The sequence below is a fragment of the Ambystoma mexicanum genome, chromosome 12 (assembly GCF_040938575.1).
Source record: "Ambystoma mexicanum isolate Mex_15411 chromosome 12, UKY_AmexF1_1, whole genome shotgun sequence".
In the NCBI taxonomy this organism is placed as follows: Eukaryota; Metazoa; Chordata; class Amphibia; order Caudata; family Ambystomatidae; genus Ambystoma; species Ambystoma mexicanum.
The window spans coordinates 1,089,201,888-1,089,222,458 of NC_090936.1; positions in this window are offsets into that span (position 1 = coordinate 1,089,201,888).

Below are 20,571 nucleotides of genomic sequence, written 5' to 3' on the forward strand. Positions count from 1 at the left end.
TGGATCTGTTTGTGACCAGTGCCAACTGGAAGGGCAAGCAGTACTGCTCAAGGGAATTTCCTCCGAAAGGAGCTCTAGGAACGCGTTTGTGGTGGATTGGGAATTTCCACTACTGTATGCATGTCTTCCAGTCCCCGTCATTCCTCAAGTTCTCAGGAGGTTAAGACAGTTCAGGTTCTGCATGATCTTAGTTGCTCCGGATCAGGCCAGGTGTTCGTGGTACCTGGATCGACTGGAAATGTCCATCTGTCCTCTGATGCTTCTACCCCAAAGGGAGGATCTTATCTCGCGAGAGGGAGGTCAGGTTGTCCGTCCAGAGGTCAAGACTCAACCTTCACGCACGGCTTCTGAAAAGTTGGGATACAAGGATTGGGACCGCCCGGATGACGTCATGAAGGTGTTGTTTTCGGCCATCCTGCCAGCAACAAAGTCTTTGTACCATTGCCATTGAAATACGTTCCGTGACTGGTGCAGAGAAAAGAATGTTAATCCTTTTCAGTGTTCAACTCTGGATGTTATGTCCTTTTTGCTTTCTTTAGCCCACAAGGGTCTTCAGGTGGGCGCCAGTAAAGGTTACCTGGCAGCGCTCTCAATCTTTAAGCGCTCATCCGAAGAATGCTCTTATTTTAAGATTCCTTTGGTAACTCAATTTTTAAAAGGGATCACAAATGTTCCCGCCTTCACCATTTCAGGTTCCGGTTTGGGACCTTAACTTGGTCTTAAAGTTTCTGATGGGTGCTCCATTTGAACCATTGCACTCATGTCCATTGAGGCTGTTAACCTTTAAGACTGTGATGTTGGTTGCTCTTACATCTGCAAGAAGAGTAAGCGAGTGGCAGGCACTTTCTTCCAATCCACCCTTTATTGTATTCCACAAGGACAGGATTGTGTTGAGTCAGACCCTCCTTTCTGCCTAAGGTAGTTTCGGACTTTCATTTGAGTCAGAAAATGGTGCTACCTGCCTTCTATCCTCCTCCGCATCCTAGTAAGGAAGAGGAGAGGCTTCATAGGTTGGATCCTAGGAGAGCTTTGAGCCTTTATAGTTCCAGAATGTCCAAGGTGAGAGTGGATGACCAGCTCTTTGTGGGGTATACCGGGCACAAACTAGGCCAGGCTGTTTCTAAACAGACCTTGTCTGGGTGGATCATCCTCACAATTTTTGAATGCTATACTTTGGCGGGCATGGTCCCTCCTGAGGGCTTGTGTGCTCATTCAACCAGGCGCATGGCTATGTCGACATCCCTGCAAAGGGGTGTCCCTGTAAAGAACATATGTGATGCTGCAACGTGATCTTCGATACACACGTTCAACAGGCATTATTCCCTGGATACTTCCCATGCTTCAGATGTTTCGTTTGGTAAGGCAGTCCTTAATTCTGCCTTTTTAATTTAGAAAATTCCTAAATTCTTCAACCTCCTTTGATTATGGATACTGCTTTGGGAGTCTGTCAAAGATGAGGAATACGTTGAAGGACACAATCCATTCGAAGAGCAAGTTACTTACCCCTGGTAAAGTTCTTTCGACGGATGTTCCTACAACTTATTCCTCATCGCCCTCCCAACCTGCCCCTCTGTAGAATTTCCCATGCTATTACAGCTTTCGTTCCAACAAGGCTGAGTACAGTCAGGCCCGATTTGTGGCCACTTCTGCTACACGAGGAGGAGGGGGTACAAGAACTGAGGCTATGGGCGCCATGTGTGCTACTTATAACATCCAATGACGTCACATTCGACGGAGGCCTTAGCAGGACCACGACCCGACGCAATTGTACACAGGGAGCCCTCTGCCGAAAAATTTCCGAAGTAGCCGAGCTGTAGACATTACATGTCAAAGATGAGGAATACGTTGGAGGAACATCCAGTCGAAAGAACGTTACCAGGGGTAAATAACTTGTTCTTCTACTGCGACTGTCAGTCCAGGCACTCGAACAAAGGCTTGTCGGGTGGGAGGATGTCTTCCACAGTGTCCACTTAAGGGAATTAATTCCCAAGGTCCTCCGGTTCAGGGAGGAGTTGTCGTGACTCTAGCATCACCAGGGCTCACCTTGAGGTGCTCCACTCGGGCCTAAACTGAATACCGGAGTTCCCTTCGAAGTACTGGGTCACTCCTGAGGTTACCCAAAACGGGGCTAAAGAGTCTACCAGCAATGCTGAGGATCCAGTTCTGGGCTAATAAAACAGTATTCATTTCAGAGGTTCCCCTCAAAGGGGCTAAGTATTGTACCGGTTTGTCTGAGGGAGCAAAACAGATGGAGGCTCGTCCAAAGTCTACATTCACCGGCCCTCAAAAAAGGCTAAGGAATCATCGAAAGGTCCTGAAATAGTGGCCAGAACCACCATTGTTTCTGACAAATCTGTGAGACACGTTGCCAAAGAGTCTCAAAATGGCGGCCCCTCCAGTGTCAACAATGTCAGCCATTTTGTTTGCGCCTTCAGCTGCATCAGAGCCGGATGTCAGTCCCAAATCCTTGCCATCTGCATCCTCAGGGAAATATCTTTACAGTCCAAGAATGGATTGGAATCTGAGAATGTCCCTACCACCGACAATCTCTCTTCTTCCTACTTCGGAGCTGTTACACTATGTTGATCTGTCATTGGAGGACCGTCTTGGCAGCCAGTGCCAACGTAATCGTAGAGGCATAATCAGTTCGGCAGACCGGTTCCAACTCCAAAGCCACGACCATCTTCAGAAGAGGCAATTTTCTGCCTTTTCCAAAACCTGATACACTGAGACTGATGAAAGCCTACTTTAAGGACTTCACACTGAGACTGATGAAAGCCTACTTTAAGGACTTCTTTCGGGAAGTCTTCCCCAGACCACTTGAACTTCCAAGACCAATGGAAGTACCGCCTCGGCCTCCGGTGGCAGTTCCACCCCTGCCCCCTCTCCAGTGGAGCGTCCTCCGGAGCCCAAGCCAGTTAGTCATGCTCCACGCTTGGCACCTTCTGCTAAGCATCCTGCCAATAAGGGTGTGGCAGATGCGCATGAGGAAGAGAAGGAGCCACCTATGTCAATCAGGGCGTTTCATGACGGGGTGATTGATCTTAAGTCTTATTAGAAATTCCGAACATCTGAACCTCCTACTCTACAGGCAGGGGTTCAGATTTTGAAAACACAAGCACGTTCAGGCCTTTTCCTTCAGAAGGATATTTTGCCTTAAGCCAGGGAAGTGTTGGAAAAGCCACACACTGGCCAACACATAAACAAAAAGCTTACTACAGGCGTCAGAGGAAATTCCTCTAACCACATGTCACCTCCTGTCTTTTACGGTGTTGGCAGTGGCTACGCTCTATTAAGTCTTTGGCATTGTCCTCCTCAGCATCACAAGTCTTGACAAAGGGGAATACGAGTTTGGAGAGGGTGGGGAAGAAAGTTTTTGTAAATGCGGCCCTCCAACTCTGTCAAGCAAATAGAAAAGCCGTGCTGGCTGCAGACAACGTAAAACTCTGGAAGGAGCTTTCAAGGTTCAAACCGTTCATTCTCCAAGACAAACTTGACCGTTTCAAGCCCGGATTATCGGATGCCAGAGTTCTCACTCAGGACTCGTTACAGGCCTCTGCACATCCTATTGATACTTTGGCGTGACCTTATGATTTGCATCGATGTTACTCGCCAAGCGTGGCTCGACTTAACCAAGTTCACAAAGGATTTTATTTATTTAGCATTTGTAAAGCGCGCCTAATCCATGGGTATCTGGGCGCTGGAGAGCAGGTGTTGCCGACAGGCAACAATGGTAGACCTAGGTTTGACAAGTAGCCAGATTGAGAGTATTTACAGTGAGTAGGTATATACAGGTGCAGTGAACTATAAGTATTTACAGATACATCAATCAAAGGTATTTACAGATACAGTATTATTCCCATAATGGGTATTTACAAATGCAGTGAACTAAGTATTTGCGCATGCAGTAATCATAAGTATTTACAGATACACTAATCAAGTGTATTTAAAGATAGTGTTATTGTACTAGTGAAGATACTGAAGGAGGAGGCCGGGTCTGGCGAATACTCTCGCCGAAGGGGGACTACAGGTTGGATGTGAGGAGCCATGTCTTGAGAAGGATGACCGAGAAGGTTCTGGGTCTTCCCTTCAGGGGGTAAAAAAAATCTCTTCCACAGCTCTGATGATGAATTGGCAAAAACCAATGTGAGTACTTTGACAGCAAAATCGCTGCCTGTCGTTACAAAACCTCGATCTGCAAAAGTCAGACTTTCGTTCCAGAAGGTCGGAAGTCGCATCGGCCAAACCGCTCCTCTAGTAGCCCTCAGCACAAACAGCAGATAACGAGCAGCCTTCACCTCAGCAACCAATGATGGTTTGGAACAGTCCCAATCGACTTTGGTATGGGATCTCTTTGGCGGACCATCATGAAGGATCCTTAGATTCTGTCGGTCACCCGTTCGGGTTTCCGCCAGTTCCTCATTCACAGAGTCCTCTACAGCCGACAGGATCTCCCTCTCTCTGTTTGAAGGTTCAGAAACTTCGGGACTTAAGGGCTATAGAATGAGTCCTTCCTCCAGAAGAGGGTGGAGACTTCACATCCATTTTTACAGCGCCAAAATAAAACAAGGCTATTCTGCGCACTATTTTTGACATGTCAGATTTCAATCTCCATATTCCACAAGAAAGATTCAATATGATCACACCTAAACAAATCCACTCATCTCTTGTGGGTTTTAGTCAGAGGCCTACACAAACATAACTGAAAGGCCCACTGGACTAATGATCTGCCAACCTTTACACTGAAAATGGGTCTATTAAGGCAGACTATGCAGGTATATTACTGCAGCTGAGAGATAAATTCAGCATTTTCACTGAAACTGCCACCCATCAAAGGGTGGTGCACTGTGACAACTCAGACCCACTTTTCAGTAAAGAAACTGCCAATATTATTTTATTAATAACTGAGATAAACAGCCTGTACTTTCAGCTGTCATATTTAAAAACGAACACTGTATTTATTTATTTATTTATGTTTATATAGCGCGCAAGCAGCCCAGGGGCATTGAGGCGCTGTTACTTGTAAGAACTTAGTTACACAGGTACAGGCATGGTAGCGGTCGTTGAAACATTGTGAATACTACAAAACATCATACTGTTGTTACAGATATTGCACATAGTCATTATATTACAACTTATGCAACGGGTCAAATGATAAGTATTCATGCTGATGTGAAGGGCCTTATGTGAAGAGGATGGTTTTCAAAACTTTGCGGAAGGTGGTGAGGGAGGCCTCACCTCGGATAGTGGGAGGTAGGGCATTCCAGTGAGTGGGTGCGAGATGAGGGAAGCTGGATCCGCCCGCTCTGGCTCTTTTTTCTAGTGGCACAGAGAGCATGTTGGTATACAGTGATCTGATTGGCCTGGTAGTGAAGACGGGGTGGATCCTTTGTGAGAGGTAGGCAGGAGGGTTCCATGCAATATTGTCGCCACAAAAATCTCGCCATGCAAAAATATCGCCGAAACATTATTGCATGGAACATGCGGGGGACACCCCTGCAACTCCCAAACTTTTTTGGGGTTTTTTGCCCCTGTCCCCATATATATGGTCACCCATATAATATCGCTGCAACCTTTTCCCGGAGATATTATTTACGGCGACCATATATATGGGGATAATATTACCTGATACCGGCAGGAGCAGTGAGGTAAATGCACTTGTGGGTCAGTGTCAGGGCTTTGAAGATAATCCTTTCCTTTATTGGGAGCCAGTGGGCTAATTTTCCGGCCTCAGAGATGTGTTCTCTTTTAGCAATGCCTTGGGCTGCCCGGAGAGCATTGTTCTGTATGACTTGTAGTCTCTCTAGGTTTTTATTGGAGGTTCCTAGAAATAGTATATTGCAATAGTCTAGCTTAGAGCCAGTGATGGCTCTGGCTATGTTGGTGCAGTTCTCTTTGGAGAGAAAGGATCTGACTGCGTTGATTAGTTTGGCATGATAGGCAGCTGCGGAGGCTATTGCGTTGACTTGTCTATCCATGGATAGGCTGGAATCCAGGTAAACTCCAAGAGTTTTGACAGAATCTGAGACAGGGATTTTGATGGTGTCAATGGTGAAGTGACTGAATTTGGAGTCTAGATTTTTTAGCGTGTCGGGGGATCCTATCAGGAGGAGTTCAGTCTTGTCGGAGTTGAGGCATAGTCCATTGTCTGCCATCCAGGCTTGGATGGTGTTGTAGAGGTTGTTGAGGGTTAGGGAGTCAGTGTCATAGTTCCCAGTGAGGGTGAGGAGGATCTGAGTGTCGTCGGCGTAGTTGGTGAAGGAGATGCCCATAGCGTCGAGGATGAGGAAGAGGGGTCGTGTGAAGATGTTGTAGAGGATGGGGGAGAGGCAGGAGCCTTGGGGCACCCCACAGAGTATGATGGTTGGTGAGGCGGAGCCTAGGTCAGAGAATACTTGCATGGTTCTGTCTTCTAAGAAGGAAGTGATCCATGCTGTGGCCTCTGGGGAGAATTTGGCAGTAGAAGAGAGGTGGTGGCATAGGACACCATTATCTACGAGGTCGAAGGCCACGGATAAATCAAGGAGTAGGAGAAGTGCTGGTTTACCCATGTCTCTAGCATCATCCATCTGGTTTTTCAAGTCAAGTAGGGCGGTTTTGGTCCCGTGTCTGGGACGGAAACCAGATTGGCGGAGTCCAAGGAGTGAGTTCTCTTCAATGAAGTGCTGAACCTTCAGGTAGGCTGCTTTGTCCAGTATTTTGAGGAGTAATTGGACAGTGGTGATAGGTCTGTAGTTGTTGGGGGAGGTGGGATCGGGAGTTGTTTTTTTTAAAAGAGGGCAGACCCAAGCTTCCTTGAGGGAGGCAGGGACTTTCCCTGTGGCAATGGAAGCATTAACAAAGGCTGTCGGGAAGGGAGCTAGCGTTTCAGTGCAGCCTTTGATAATGGAGGCTGGGCATGCATCACCTTTGCAGTTAGAGGGCTTGATGTTCCTCATTATGTTGATGTCTTTTTCCTGAATGGGTTTGAAGGAGAAAGGTTGGGGGGGTCCGGGGAAGGTGGCAGGACAGTGATGTGCTTATTAGGAAGGGCTTGTTTGGGTCTAGGTGGCTAGTATTTATTGTTTTTGAGGAGGCTTAGTTTGGTTTGCATGGCCGTTTGTATTTCATCACACCAGTCTTTGTCTTTGGTGAAGTTCTGGAGGGCGGGAGTGGGTGTCTCAAGCTCCCTAAAAATGGCGGTTTTATTTTGTGCTAGATTAGGCTTCCGAGATTCTGGATTCAAAAGATTTGGCCTTTGCTTGGGTGATTGCCTTTTTGTATTTAGTGGATTGGGCCTTAAAGATCATCTTATCTTTGTCAGAGTGGGACGTTTGCCACTGTGTGAGTGCAGCCTTTTTCTTGTTGCGGAGTATGGGGTGGTCAGGGGTGAACCATGAGTTGGAGTGGGTAGTGGGTTTGGATTTGCGGGGTTTGAGAGGGGCAATGGAGTTGATAGCTGCTTTGATGGCAGCATCATAGGCTGTTGCGAGAGTTTCTGGGTCTGTGGAGAAAGGTGTCTGAAGGCTGGGCCTTGGAGGAAGTGCAATAGCCTTTCCTTTGTGAGTTGGCGGGTGCTTCTGGCAAGGCAGGGTGGGAGCGGTTGAGGTGTGGGGGCAGCGGAGGTGCTCGTTGTGAGGATGTTAAAGGCGATGATGTGGTGGTCAGACCATGGGGTGGGAGTGTTTCCTGTGATGAATTGGGCAGTTGTGCTGTGCGATCCAGTCGAGAGTTCTTCCCTGGGAGTGAGTTGGGCTAAGGATAGTGTTCTTGTAGCCTAGAGCCTTGAGAGCTGAGTCAAGGGATTTGGCTGCTAGGTCCTTACTATCCAGGAGACCTAGGTTGACATCCCCAAGGAGACTGGCTTTAGACTGTTTTTTGAGTTTGTCAGAGAGGAGGTGGATGAGAGAGGCTTGAAAGTCTCCTGGTGGGCCTGGGGGGCGGTAGACAGTGTGCACAGTAATGGTGCAGTGGCGAGAGAGGGTTATTTTGACTTGGATGTAGTCGCTGTTATTCAAGGATTTCTCTACCTTTCTGATAGAGAGGCAGTCTCTGGCAATAATTGCTACACCTCCACCTTTAGAGAGGCGATCTTGTCTAGTGATGGAATAGCCAGGGGGTAGGGCGAGGGAGAGCGCAGGGCCGGATGCCTCATGTAGCCAGGTTTCTGAGATCATGAGCAAATCGAGGTCATGGGTGGTTAGCAGGTCATAGATGTCTAGAGCGTGAGCATTAATGGACCTAGCGTTAATCATGGCGCATTTCAGATGGGGTTCAGTAGCGGCTGGGGGGGGGGGTTCATGCGGAGAGAGGGCGAGGTGGAGGGGGTGGTTGCGCTGTAGGAGTTGGGGGATTTGCACATCACAGATTTTACACTGGGGGCTCATTTTCAGTGGTGGTGGACACGTGGAGTAGCATTTGGCACAATAGCATTTAAAATGGTGGTAGAAGAATTGCACATCACAGATTTTACACTGGGGGCTCATTTTCAGTGCTGGTGGACACATGTGGAATCACATTGATTATGGGGGCAGTACAATTGTATGAGGGGATAAATACTTCATTTGGCGCTATATTGGCAGTACTTGTAGCGGCTGTGGGCTTTGAAGTTGGGTGGAGGAGTCTGGCCCTGTTAGCAGACTGAGAGGGTTGCACGGTACGTGAACATAGCCGGGCATTACGGGTGCTCGTGGGGATGGGCTGAGAGCTGATGGTGGCTTGCAGAGTTCAGGCGCGCAATCTGAGGCGCCTTGAGGTAGAGCATGGGTTAGTGAGAAGCTTGCAATGGAAATGCTTCTTGCCTTCCAGATGTAGAAGAAATCCACTGATGCAAATGCAAAGTGAACCATGGTCAGTAACACCCAGTATTTTTAAGAATAAAGGCAATAAGTGGGTTTGTTTCAGACAAGGAAATCTGTGGGTCTTTGGGCAGAATTTTCACATGGCTTCCCCCACTGCAAGCCTATTGGCTTCTGGATATGGAGAGGGAGTTCCTTTGAAGCTCTTGCATTCCAACTATTTGCAACTTCAATAAAGTTTGGCCTACTGTTAATGGTGTTCAAAACAAACTTCCCCCATTGCCAAACTTGTCTATAAAGGCTAATTTCTTTGCAGGTCAAATGGTCTAACCAGTGCGTGACTGGACTGTAGGGAAGCTGTGTAAACGGGCTGCTATCAAGGGAAGCTGAACTCTGAAAGAATACAAGAAAACAGAAGGTTTTCAGATCGAAATGGTGATCAACTTCAGATAACAGGACAGAATGGCAGATGTCTGTATGGCCTCAGGACATAACAGGGCTGGCCCAGCTCATTATCTGCAGTGGGAGATTTCTGTAGCTGATGCATCAGAACTAGTTACAGCCTGCATCCCACCAACTTCAAACAACAAAGAGGCTAATGGCTTTTACCCCAGCCTTAAACTCCAGTCGAGCTAAGATTTTCATACATATGAAGATTCCCCATGAGTTTAAATTGCCATTGCTGTTCAGAGACCTGTTTTGGATTGGAAATGGAATGGAATCAGAAGCAGCTGTGTGTCAGTGCGGCTTGATTCTGTAGTATGTGGTGCGCGGTGCGTGAAGCATCTAGGTGTTTTCCTCAAACAGGAAATCCAAAACGAAAACCATTGAGGAGGACGGACGAGGATGCGAGTTGTCAGAGTTGCCCGGGGTGCCTGTGGTTAGCCTTCGGCTCGCCTCTGGTGCTCAGCGCTGATATTTCTCGGTGCCCCGGTGGAGACCGGAGAGCAGACTGCCGAGAGTTGTAGTCAAAGATTCCGCTTTCGGCGCCGGGAGCTCAAGTAGTGCTGACTCCCTCACAAGACGTCGGAACAAAGGTAAACTAAGATCACCTCGACCAAGGTAAAACCAAGACTGGTTTGGTGTCCCATAGTACCTGAAAAGGGACACTCTGGCCAACTGGGCAAATCGGCTGAAAAACAGATATAAGGATTACGTGTAACATGTAACCCTATATTGGTAACAGGCATTTCTCCCCACTAATACTTAAACTTGACTAATATTAAGAACGGCAGCTGGCCTCCCCCATTGGAAAATCAACTCAAGATGTGGGACTTAGCACGTTACCTTAATCCATGAAGACATGGGGTAAAAGGGCCAGAAGCTAAACATGAACAAGGGTGGGGCAAATACAGCTCCGAATAAAAAAACGGTCTGTATTAGCACTATGCCACAACTGAACTCGCAGCAAAAAATAAAATCCTTTTTTCTGACACAAAAAGAATCCCAGGAATTGATGAACCTCAACGCACAATGCCCTGACACAGCAGAACAGGACTCTATTATTTCAATAGATAATAATGGATCCTTATTAAAGCTGTGTAAAGTGGCTAAAAGGAATTCCATGATGCCGGGCGACCTCAAACTTAACAACTTGCTGTCATCAAATCTATCAGCCACCCCCGACTTGGAAAACTTCCTAGTCAGCTATTGATGAGACGGATGATGAGGAGTCCAGTATGGCGTGTGAAGTAGAAGTAGGGGGAACTTGGTGAATGAACAACTTTCACCAAGTATGGCGAAGGGCATGGAAGTGCTGGAATCGAAGGTAGATGCCCTTTTCCAACTAGGTGCTAATGTGGCAGCGGAACAAAAGATAGCGAGAGAGGAAACCTTAGAGATCCTTTTTATCGAAACACTTGAAGGCTCACCCCATTGCAGTGATGGAAGAGCAGGGTGCCGAACACTCCAGAACTCTTACATCAACCCCGAAAAAACCTGACATGCCGTCTGACAGGGCATGTGTGGTGGCAGAATCGGATAGCGAGCTCTTGAAGCCATATGTGCAGAGTTATCACTAATGAATGCACCTGAATCCCCACCCCCGCCCCCTAAGACTATATAGACTAATCCAGCCGTTGGGGGCCCAAAGAAAGAAGCAAAAAGTAAGTCGTAAGAAAGAAAAGCAAGATCCCATAGTTAAACAGAAAAACCAACCTAATGGTAAGGTGGCAACTACAATAACCGATATACTTTTGGATGGGGATACTCGACAAGTCCGGTTTAGAGGTCCGCTGGAAGGGTGGGTTGCGAAACCGCAAAGTCGCCCTACCAACAAAAACCGGGAGGATCCGGGTAGGAGAAGTCTAGTCCTTCAACGCCCAGAAGAGACAGAAACACAATCGCGGATACAGTTGATTGAATCGGTTATATTGAAACCCTTTACAACCCTTTATAAGGCAGGGCCACCTGCGATAAATTCGAACCCCATGGCACAAAGGGAGCTTTGTACTTCGGTGGAAGAAACAAGGGATCTAGAACTCCCGACAACCTGGGCGGGGCGAGTGGCCCAATTAAGACCAAGCCCTGACATGACCCACAGTAGTGTGCAGACTTAATACATATGGAACTGGAGGGGAAAAAAACAATAAATCGTCCTTTCTTAAATAGAAAGTGTCTGTTTGAGTTACTGCACATGATTCTGGATTTGACGCTGATCTCATTGAAAGATGTCACTAAAGTAGAACTGCCCAACCGTGACAGTGCGGATAATTGGGTGGTAATGACCTGCATCTCTCCTGTGGTGGCTGACAGGATTTGTAAGAATTTCGAAGCATTGAACCAACTGGGATTTGAGATACAAATATTCATTCCAGCCATTCAGAAGTTGACTTCCTTAAAAGAAAGTAGTTATGAGGAAAGGCAAGGTGACCTGCCCAAATACACTACAGAACCGAATGCTAGGAGGCTGGAGGGCCACTGGGAAGAAATCCAGGTACCCGCCTATTGATGCAAGGCACCGAAGGAGCCCAAAGGACTGATACTATTGTCATGGAACACCAGAGGACATAGATCCTTTTTACGTAATGTGGAGGCACTGCAGATACTGAATGAAATGTCTTGTTTTTGCATACAGGAAACGTGGTTGGGTGAGTCTTGTGTAATAGACGGCTACACAATGATTTTTCGGCTATCAAAACATCCCGTAATGGGCAGACCCAAAGGGGGCTTTTGCATAGGGGCCAAAACCTGGCTTAATTTAAGGGAATATAATGAGGGTCCCCCTAACATGAATTTTATGGCAGCCACTACCTCGAACCCGAAATGACAGTGCGCAACCAATTCTGGTGGTGACTCTATATGACCCACTGGGTGGACATCTCACCACTGAAATTAGAGAGGCCTTGATAAGAACACTCGGGGCATGGCGGGTAACACACAAGCAGGGTTATAACTGGGGATTTCAATGTGGACTGTTGTCAAATACAACTGGGAACGTTGGGTGGGAAGGTGACCCAAGGGGGAGGCAGAGAGCCATGGCGTGGATGAGAGCCATGTTCGAATTCGATCTTTACTGATTCAGCCATTCAAGGGGGTAAAAGGTACTACCTGGTCCAATGGTAAAAGTCTAGAATTGACTTCATTTTTGTAAACAGGACCGAACAATAGATATGAAGGACATAAAAGCTAGTGATCATGCAATGCTGATCCCCAAACTACAAGAAATTTATCTGAGGCAAAAAGCCTACTTAAGGGACAAACCTGAGGTCAACTCTGGTGGAAACGTTTACGTTGGACCTATAAAACGATGGCTAAATACAAAGCTCTTCTGAAAAAACCAACCGGTGGCAATGGACGGGATCAGGGTGCAATATGCTATGGCGGAAGTGCTCTTTAGAGTAACTACTGAAGCTGCCCCCCTTAAAAAAGTGTTGAATAAAAATGTACCTCGCCCTGTCCACCGATTTGACCTGCTTATAGCCAAGAGAAAGAAAGAGTTAAATTCGGCAATTAACAAACTGAGAAAAATATTTGAGAGGTCAGACCTAGAACTCAAAGAATGGACCTCAGCCATAAGGAATAACCGTAAATCATTGCTTCACAACCATAGAATGTCCTGTGAAGACGAGGGGTGGAAATACCTAAACGAATTAATAAAGACAAGCAATGCAAAACATTTTTAGCATTAGTTGGGTAAGGCTCAGGGCCCATATATGGGTCTAAAGGAAATTTTGTTGGTAACTGAGATGAAATGGATAGATTATATTAAAAGGACATTCCATGGGCCACAAAATTTTACTCCGACCGTTTGTTCGATGTCAAATACCATGGTGGGAGAACACCTTAAAACAGTAGACTTGGTAGCCAAAATTAAACAATTAAAATCGTCTAGTGCTACCGGTCCTGATGACCTTACTAATCTGACCCTGAAAAGCCGCCCAGAGTTTTGGTCAAGAATGTTAAAACAACTGTTTCTGCAGGTGTGTCAAACCAGGTTGATACCCGAGACCTGGAAAAGTGCCATGCTAAATCCAATTTTTAAAAAGGCCAGAGAGAATGCCCGGAAAACTAGACTCCTGGCTATGCTGGACTGGGGAGGGAAAGTATTAGCTAACCTCTTATTGGAACTACTCATGGAATGGGGAGCCCAAAAAGGAATACTCACCTACCATCAAACATGGTTCAGAAAGGGATGTTCGACATCTCACCCTCTCTGGACCCTGTTGACATTGATCTCTAAACCAGGGATGGCCTTATTTGCATGTTTTGTGGACTACTCGTCTGAATTCGACAGTGTGGATAGAGGGAAGTTGTGGACAATGTTAGAGGAATGGGAAATAGATCCCTCACTGCTCTATTTCATAAAAGCTTTGTACAGGGAAGCAGTAGTTAAAATTGGGCTATCCCAGAATGGGACACTATCGGACTATCCCAACATGGAAAGGTTTCATTTGTTTTTTAATATCTACCTTTCCCTGCTTGCAAAGAGGCTGGGAGAAGCACTAAACGCCCCTCCCCAGTATGGAAACAAGGGCCTAGTATGCCTATCCTACGCAGACAATGTGGTAATTCTGGAGGTCTAAAGTGGGCCTGCAACGTTCTCTCCAGGCTCTGTCTACCTTTTCTGCTGAATTGGCCCTCAAACCAAATATCAGTAAAACAAAAATAATATTTGGTAAAAAGGCAGCGGCCAACTAAGACAAACATTGGTGGTTAGGAGGAGTGAGAGAGGAAACCACTAACATTTACCGCTGCCTCGGAATTGCCATAAGGGAAACCTTTTCAGCAGCAGTCATTTTAGAAGAGGTGACTCAGAAAGCCTGGAGGAAATGGCTAGTTTTATGGAAGACGATCGATGCCCAAGGGGGGAGATGCCTCGAAGCGAAAATATTATTATACAGAGTATCAATTATGTCTACAATCATGTATGCCTTGGAGGTCTTCCCTTGGAAGTGGGTGGAAGCTGTTGGCAAACTTGAGGGAGAAATTCTTAGATCCATGCTAAACCTTCCCCCCCCCGGCACGCCTGTCCAGGCAAGCGGACTAGAACTGGGTCTCCCGTCACTGGATATGATATGGCCAGTAGCATCTGGTAACGTATGGGCCAAGCTTAAGTATGAATTGGCAGGTCCGGATAGTTTACTGTCTCTCACTAGCCAACATTCTTGTAGATATCAAACAAGTAAATGGTACAGCGAACTAAACACTCGAGTGACAAGTAACATGACCAAGATTGGAATTACTCAGACCCCAGAGACCTGGCTAGATTTTAATTTGGCAAAGATACCAGCAAAAGCAAGGGTCTACGATATAGATATAACTGAGTCACCTTGGACTCTTAAAGTTTCAGGAATATGTCAGACAATCGTTTGACATAAGCAGCCCCAAGTCCTATTTAACAAAAAAACGTAAGCCGGCAATGATCAGGTTCATGCTTTCGATTAGACTGCAAACAATCAAGGTACTCGAACATACTGGTGCATGGAGAGGCATACAGTGGCAAAACAGGCTATGCAGACTCTGCAGGAAATCCATAGAGACAGCAAGGCATGTGCTTACACAATGTGAAAGGTTAAAATCGATACATGATCGCGCATATGAGAATTTTAAAGACCCTGCCTCTAATGTATTGGTTTGTTTGGAGCCGATTCATCAATATTAAATACATTGGCAATGCATGTATAGGATGAAAATCAGTAAAATAACCATGATAAATAATGATGGTAGTTTTGGTAGTTTTTAAGATTGTTTTTTTATTTATTTTTTAACAATGAGTTTTTAATATGATGTCAATTTTATGAATCACTTTCCTACGATGAATTTTATTACTGTATGGCAATATAAATTTAAATGTGTAAAAATCTAATATGTACAGGTTAGTGTGAAAAGGATACTAGTCACCCATAACACACTTTAAATAAAAAATAAAAAGAAATTGATTTAAATGGACTATCATAACTAATGCTGTTTCTCAGCCACCTCAAGTAAGTTAAAATGTGTTTCTGGCTGCTCCAAAAATGTCATGAATTTAAGAATTGGCATGCTGGTGGGGGGTAACATTACGTATTTGGAGAGTAAATTGTGTGTTCTTATTTATTGTGTTTTGTATAAAGAGCAAAAAATGGACACACGCCCGTGCAACATGGTGCTAACCCGGAAAAAACGGGACTTTGAAACGAGAGTTACAATATTTCTGTTTTAGACTTCTGTATCTGAACCAATCCTTACACAGGGGATGGGATTGGGGGTTGGAGAGAAATGTGAAGGACCAATCAAAGGTGCGAGAATATTTGCAGGCCACTGCCCATATTGAAATCTTTGTTATCACTGGTATATAGAGTGGATTCACTATGAGAGAAGGGAAGAGCTGCTAAAAATGTTCAACGGAAGGGGCTGCTAAAAGATTACCAATAGACAGCTGCCAAAGATCACCAAAGGAGATCTACTGAGATTTAATCTGGGGGAAATATTGGAAGAGTGCTGGAGAAATATTGCTGGGGAGACTAGAAAAGTAGAGGCAGTGGTGATTCTTCACTGGAGCCAGAGAGAGAAGTGCTGTGGGATCCAATTGATTGAAGTGCTGGCTAGAATCCTGTTTTTCCCTACAAACAAAGCTGCTCCGTCCCCGAGTGCCAAGCCCAGAGATTTCCAAAGGTAAGTAGATTATCCAACTAAATGTCTGCGGGGGGATCTATTTAATTAGCCCGTTCCCTTTCATTGGAGGGTTATTTTCCATTAGTGGGTGGGGTGGTCAAACTCTGTAGATCCTTAGCCTATTTGACTGAATGTTCATTTAATGAATTCCCTTTTGGCAAAACATTCCGGGTGATTTTTGTTAACATTCGAAATGTCATACCCGGTGTATGCTGAAAGCAACAGCCTGTAATGTAATTGGGTAATCCTATTTCGGTGATCCTATTTTTCCTGTTGACCCAGAACTGCCTACTTTCTCAACACAGGACTTTAAGTGAGGGGTGGGGGTGAAGGGGCGCACATTTTAAATTCCTAAATCATCCCCATTTTTCCGTCCAACTTCCCCAATACAGGCCTTTAAGTGAGGGGGGGTCTGAAAAACAAACTTCTACTGTCCCTCCTAGACCTGGCGTTTGAACAGGAGGGTGCTTTATGTAATGATTCTTGGGTTTGTGTGGGTGGGGGAGAAGTGCTTGCAAAAGTGAGACCTTTATCCAACACTGTAAACCAACTGCTAGCCTTTTTAAGCGTGCAGGAAAATCGAAATTGCACTTGTAAATAGTTTTTATTCTTGCATCCCGTCCCCTTTCTTCCATACTGTATGGGCGTCCCTTCCTACGGAACCCTTTTCACCAGAAAAACCTTCTTCACCTTTAAATTTAGAGGCGCGCAGTGGTGCGGCCCTGGGAGCATGCAATACCCTGACTCCGGCCACCGGCGCCACTCCCAGTCCCCTTTTCCGTGTCGAAGGGAACGGGCCGATTCCTGGGTTAGGTCTTGCCATGTAATTCCACGTGCTCTTTCCCCGGATTCTTCTTATCTTTTTGTCTTTGTCGTCTAGGTACTTGGTCCTCCGGGGTCACGCTTCTCCCCAGCGCATGCCGACTTCATCAGGTGTCCAGCCTGCGAGGGACTCTTTCCCACGTCTGAACCCCACGCTCTTTGCCTCCGCTGCCTTGGCCCTGACCACGGCCGGGAAGGTTGCACCGCATGCGACTCTGACTTCAGGTGCACTGAAGAACAGGCTAGCTAGGTGGAGAGAACTCTTCGAAGAGTCGCCTCATGAATGCTTGAAGAAGTTTGTCCAGCAGAGATTGAGGCCCACGGAAGGGCTGGTATTTTCCAACGCACTCTGTAAGGGCAGCTCCTTCCCAAGCGGGAGGAACCTCTTCGGTTCTGTTAGCAGCACACGCACCAAGGCTAACCCAGCTACCGGTCTTACGGCCGAGGGGTCTATAGACACTACCGATATCAGTGCAGAGGGGCCCCAAGGTTCTTCTACTGGGTCTACACCCGCGGTGCTATGCGCTAGTACCGGCTCCATGTCTGAGGGGGCGCCTGCATGCAGCACTACCGGCGACAATGCCTAGTGCGATACGCCTTCCAGACCTAGACCTGAGGTGCGGGATAGGCCTCATGTTACAACAAGACTCTTGGCGAGGCCATGTCTGGCGGGACATGCATCACGACTCTGGCACATGGCATGCAGCCCAACAAAATGGCCGCTGTGCCAGATAACATGGCCGCTCTTCTGATGCCACTCCTAGGAACAGAGCAAGCGGGTGAACGAGTTTCAAGGTGGGACTGGTGCCAACCAGGTATATGGCCTACAGTGTATCCATCAGTAGCACAGGGCAGGTTCCCCCTGCAGTCCAGACGGAGTGTGCCCCGGCACCAGCAGCACCCAGCCACTCTGTCAGTATCCCCTGCCTCCTCTTCAGTCTCCATGGATCCTTTCTTCGAAAGATTTTTGGTGCTGTTGCGAACCCCTCAGATGGGGGCCATCCTAAGCGATGCAGTCAGGGACTTGCTCCCTCCGGTCACTCCACCGGTGCCTATAGTCATTCCTCCCATGGCTCCGGCACCGCAGGCACCAGCGCAGCCCCCGCTGTCGGCTCCTTCGAATCCGCCCCCAGTGCAGCAGGTTGCGAGCTAACCTCCGCAGCAGCCTCCGGTCTTCCAACTGCAGCCCACGGCGCACAGCACCCCTCCTCCCTCGGCAGACCAGCTGGACACCCAGGCAGATACAGACGAGGAGGACCCTGACCCGCTGTCTTCAGCAAAGGCCTTTCACGACAGGCTTGCAGGTTTGGCAGAATATCTGGGCCTTCCTCATCCTGAGGTAGAGCAGCCCGAGGTAGGGGTCTTGGCAGAGGTCCTCTCCCTAAGACCCCTTACCAGTGGAGTAACTTTGCTGAAAATGTTGGGGGGACATCATGACAACTGAAAAAAAGGGGTGCGGTGAAGTGGGCAGACGTTGGCACTGAGGGATAAGACTAAAGTACTACACGACAAGAGTCCATTGCAGACGCGTATCTTTAAAATTAAATTCTAAAGACACGCCAGTCTTCTGAAATTTATAAGACCACAGTTGGTCTTGAGAATTCACTGCATTGACCACAGTAAAAAAGCCTGCTCCCCCTCTACCTAAAGAGGGCCCGCAAGCAGGCGGAAGGGGGCTGGTGTTTGCCACCAGGGCAGTTATTGGCAAAAAAGAGAAGGCCCATGTTTTATGCATTAGCATCTCTTATTAGTGCTGGCCTGAAGCTAGTGAAAATCATTGTGCGGCAGTGTAGAAAGGGTGCTTGGCCTAGTGGATTTATAAATTGAGGCAACTTCTTTGCTTTATGTGTTTAAGTGTGGGAACAAAATGGCATGCTTGTCAGAATCATATACACAAAACATTCCAGTGTGCTCTTGTATGGACATTGGGCACATCAGACAAAAACAGGTATATGTGCTGTTACATAAGGGAGCACCACATAGGTGCCATTAACCAATGCGGTGGTGACTTGTGCAGGGCACAAATCATTGCTGCAAACATGTCACTGCACTGATTTGCCGTGGACTACTGTCTGAACGGTGACAGACAATGAACTCTACTTTCCAAATCAAGGTGCCAAGTGACATTGAGTTGCCATCTGGTGTGCACGCTGGGCAGCGGCTGGCTTGTTTAGACAATTAAACGACCTTTGATGCTGAGCAGATGCATTTAGTCCATGTCTCAAAGCAGCGACTAGAATACTGAAGCAGGAAAATTAGAGTTAACCTTCTCAGGGATGCGCATATGTAACAAAAAAGTTAATATACAAAAAAAATGTGTCAAATAAAGAGACATGAAAATGAAGAAAATAGTTTTAAACTTTCCTGTGTGGCATTTTAATTCTCTTTGAATAATGCATAGGTTTGGTCAGCTAATTGATACTTGTGCTGGCCGAGTGAATACAAATGCCCCATGTTCAGTTCTTAACACTGAAATGTTAAGCACAACATACTGTGTAAAAACAATGGCTTGTTTTCACCCCTTTCATGGACCATCCGGTCCAGAAAGAACGTGTCACACTACCTTTTTCAGCAATGGATGGTGTGCCTCCTTCACCCAGGACCACCCCTCCAGTGCACTGCCATCTGGAAGGATGAGCCCAGCCCCCAACAGACAATAACCCTGCACTCGCATTCCCATTATCCAGGGAAAATAAGTCATACTGCTGCTGTGCCATATAACTTTAAAAATTATGTTCCTCACAAGAATGTAAATTGTGAGGGAAGGGCTAAAAGTATCAGCAATACCCCACGTTCTCTTCTACAAACTCTTTGCCTCCATTGTTGTGGAAAAACACAAGCCGAGACCTCCTCCTCCTGCAGATGCTTTACTGGCGGGTGTGACTGGCAAGGGGGCCCGGGCCGCATGGAAGACTCCTAACAGAGCATTAACTCTAGATCTCATGCATTGTCCTGCACATTATGCACACGGAACGGGTTTAAAAGTAAAGCACTGAAGACGTTCCTAAGGCACACTTTAAATGCAAACATAGCAAAGGATCCTGTCAGTCTTCCGTGTCAGGAAGAACACCCTACTCCAATTCTGGGCCCTGCTTTTATTTTCATTTCAGCCCTTTCATTTCCATTGAAGTGGCCCAACACCACAAAGAAGTGAAACCCTAGTGCTGGGACATTGTGTGAGGTGGCAACCCGGTGCAGTGCGTAGAGAGCCCAGTAGAGGGACTGCAGCGTGTACAGAGGTCAGTATGTTTGTACACAAAAGAGCTACAGAAGGCACACGCGGCTATAGGAAGGGCTGCAGTGTTTTTAGTGGACAACAAACGGGTTACATTGTGTGTACAAATGGCTATAACTGTGGATGAAATGTGTACAGAGTATAATAGTGGAGGGTTTGCAGTGTGAAAATAGGCTGTAGTGTTGTACAAAGGGTTATGGAGGTATGGATGCAATGTGTACAGAGGAGGGGCTGCAGTTTGTTTTACAAAAGGACTATTTGGGGGGGGGCTCAGGTGTTAAATGAAAACTTGATGGGCTGCATTGTGCATGGAGGGCAATGGAGAAGAGACTGAAGTATCTACAGTGGCTTCAGTGTGTACACGGGCTGCAGTGTGCCATACAAAGGGCTGTGTGTGGTATGGCAGCAGTGTCGTACAAGGGGCTATGTTCTTTGGCTGCAATGTGTACAGAGGGTAATAGAGATGGGCCTGCAGTGTGTCGTACAAAGGGCTATAGTGGTAGGGCTTTACTGCACAGCAGGCAAAGGGATGTGCAGTATGGCTGCAGTGTCATTCAAGGGGCTATGTGCTATGGCTGCAGTGTGTACAGAGGGTAATAGAGATGGGGCTGCAGTGTGGCGTAGAAAGGGCCATAGTGGTAG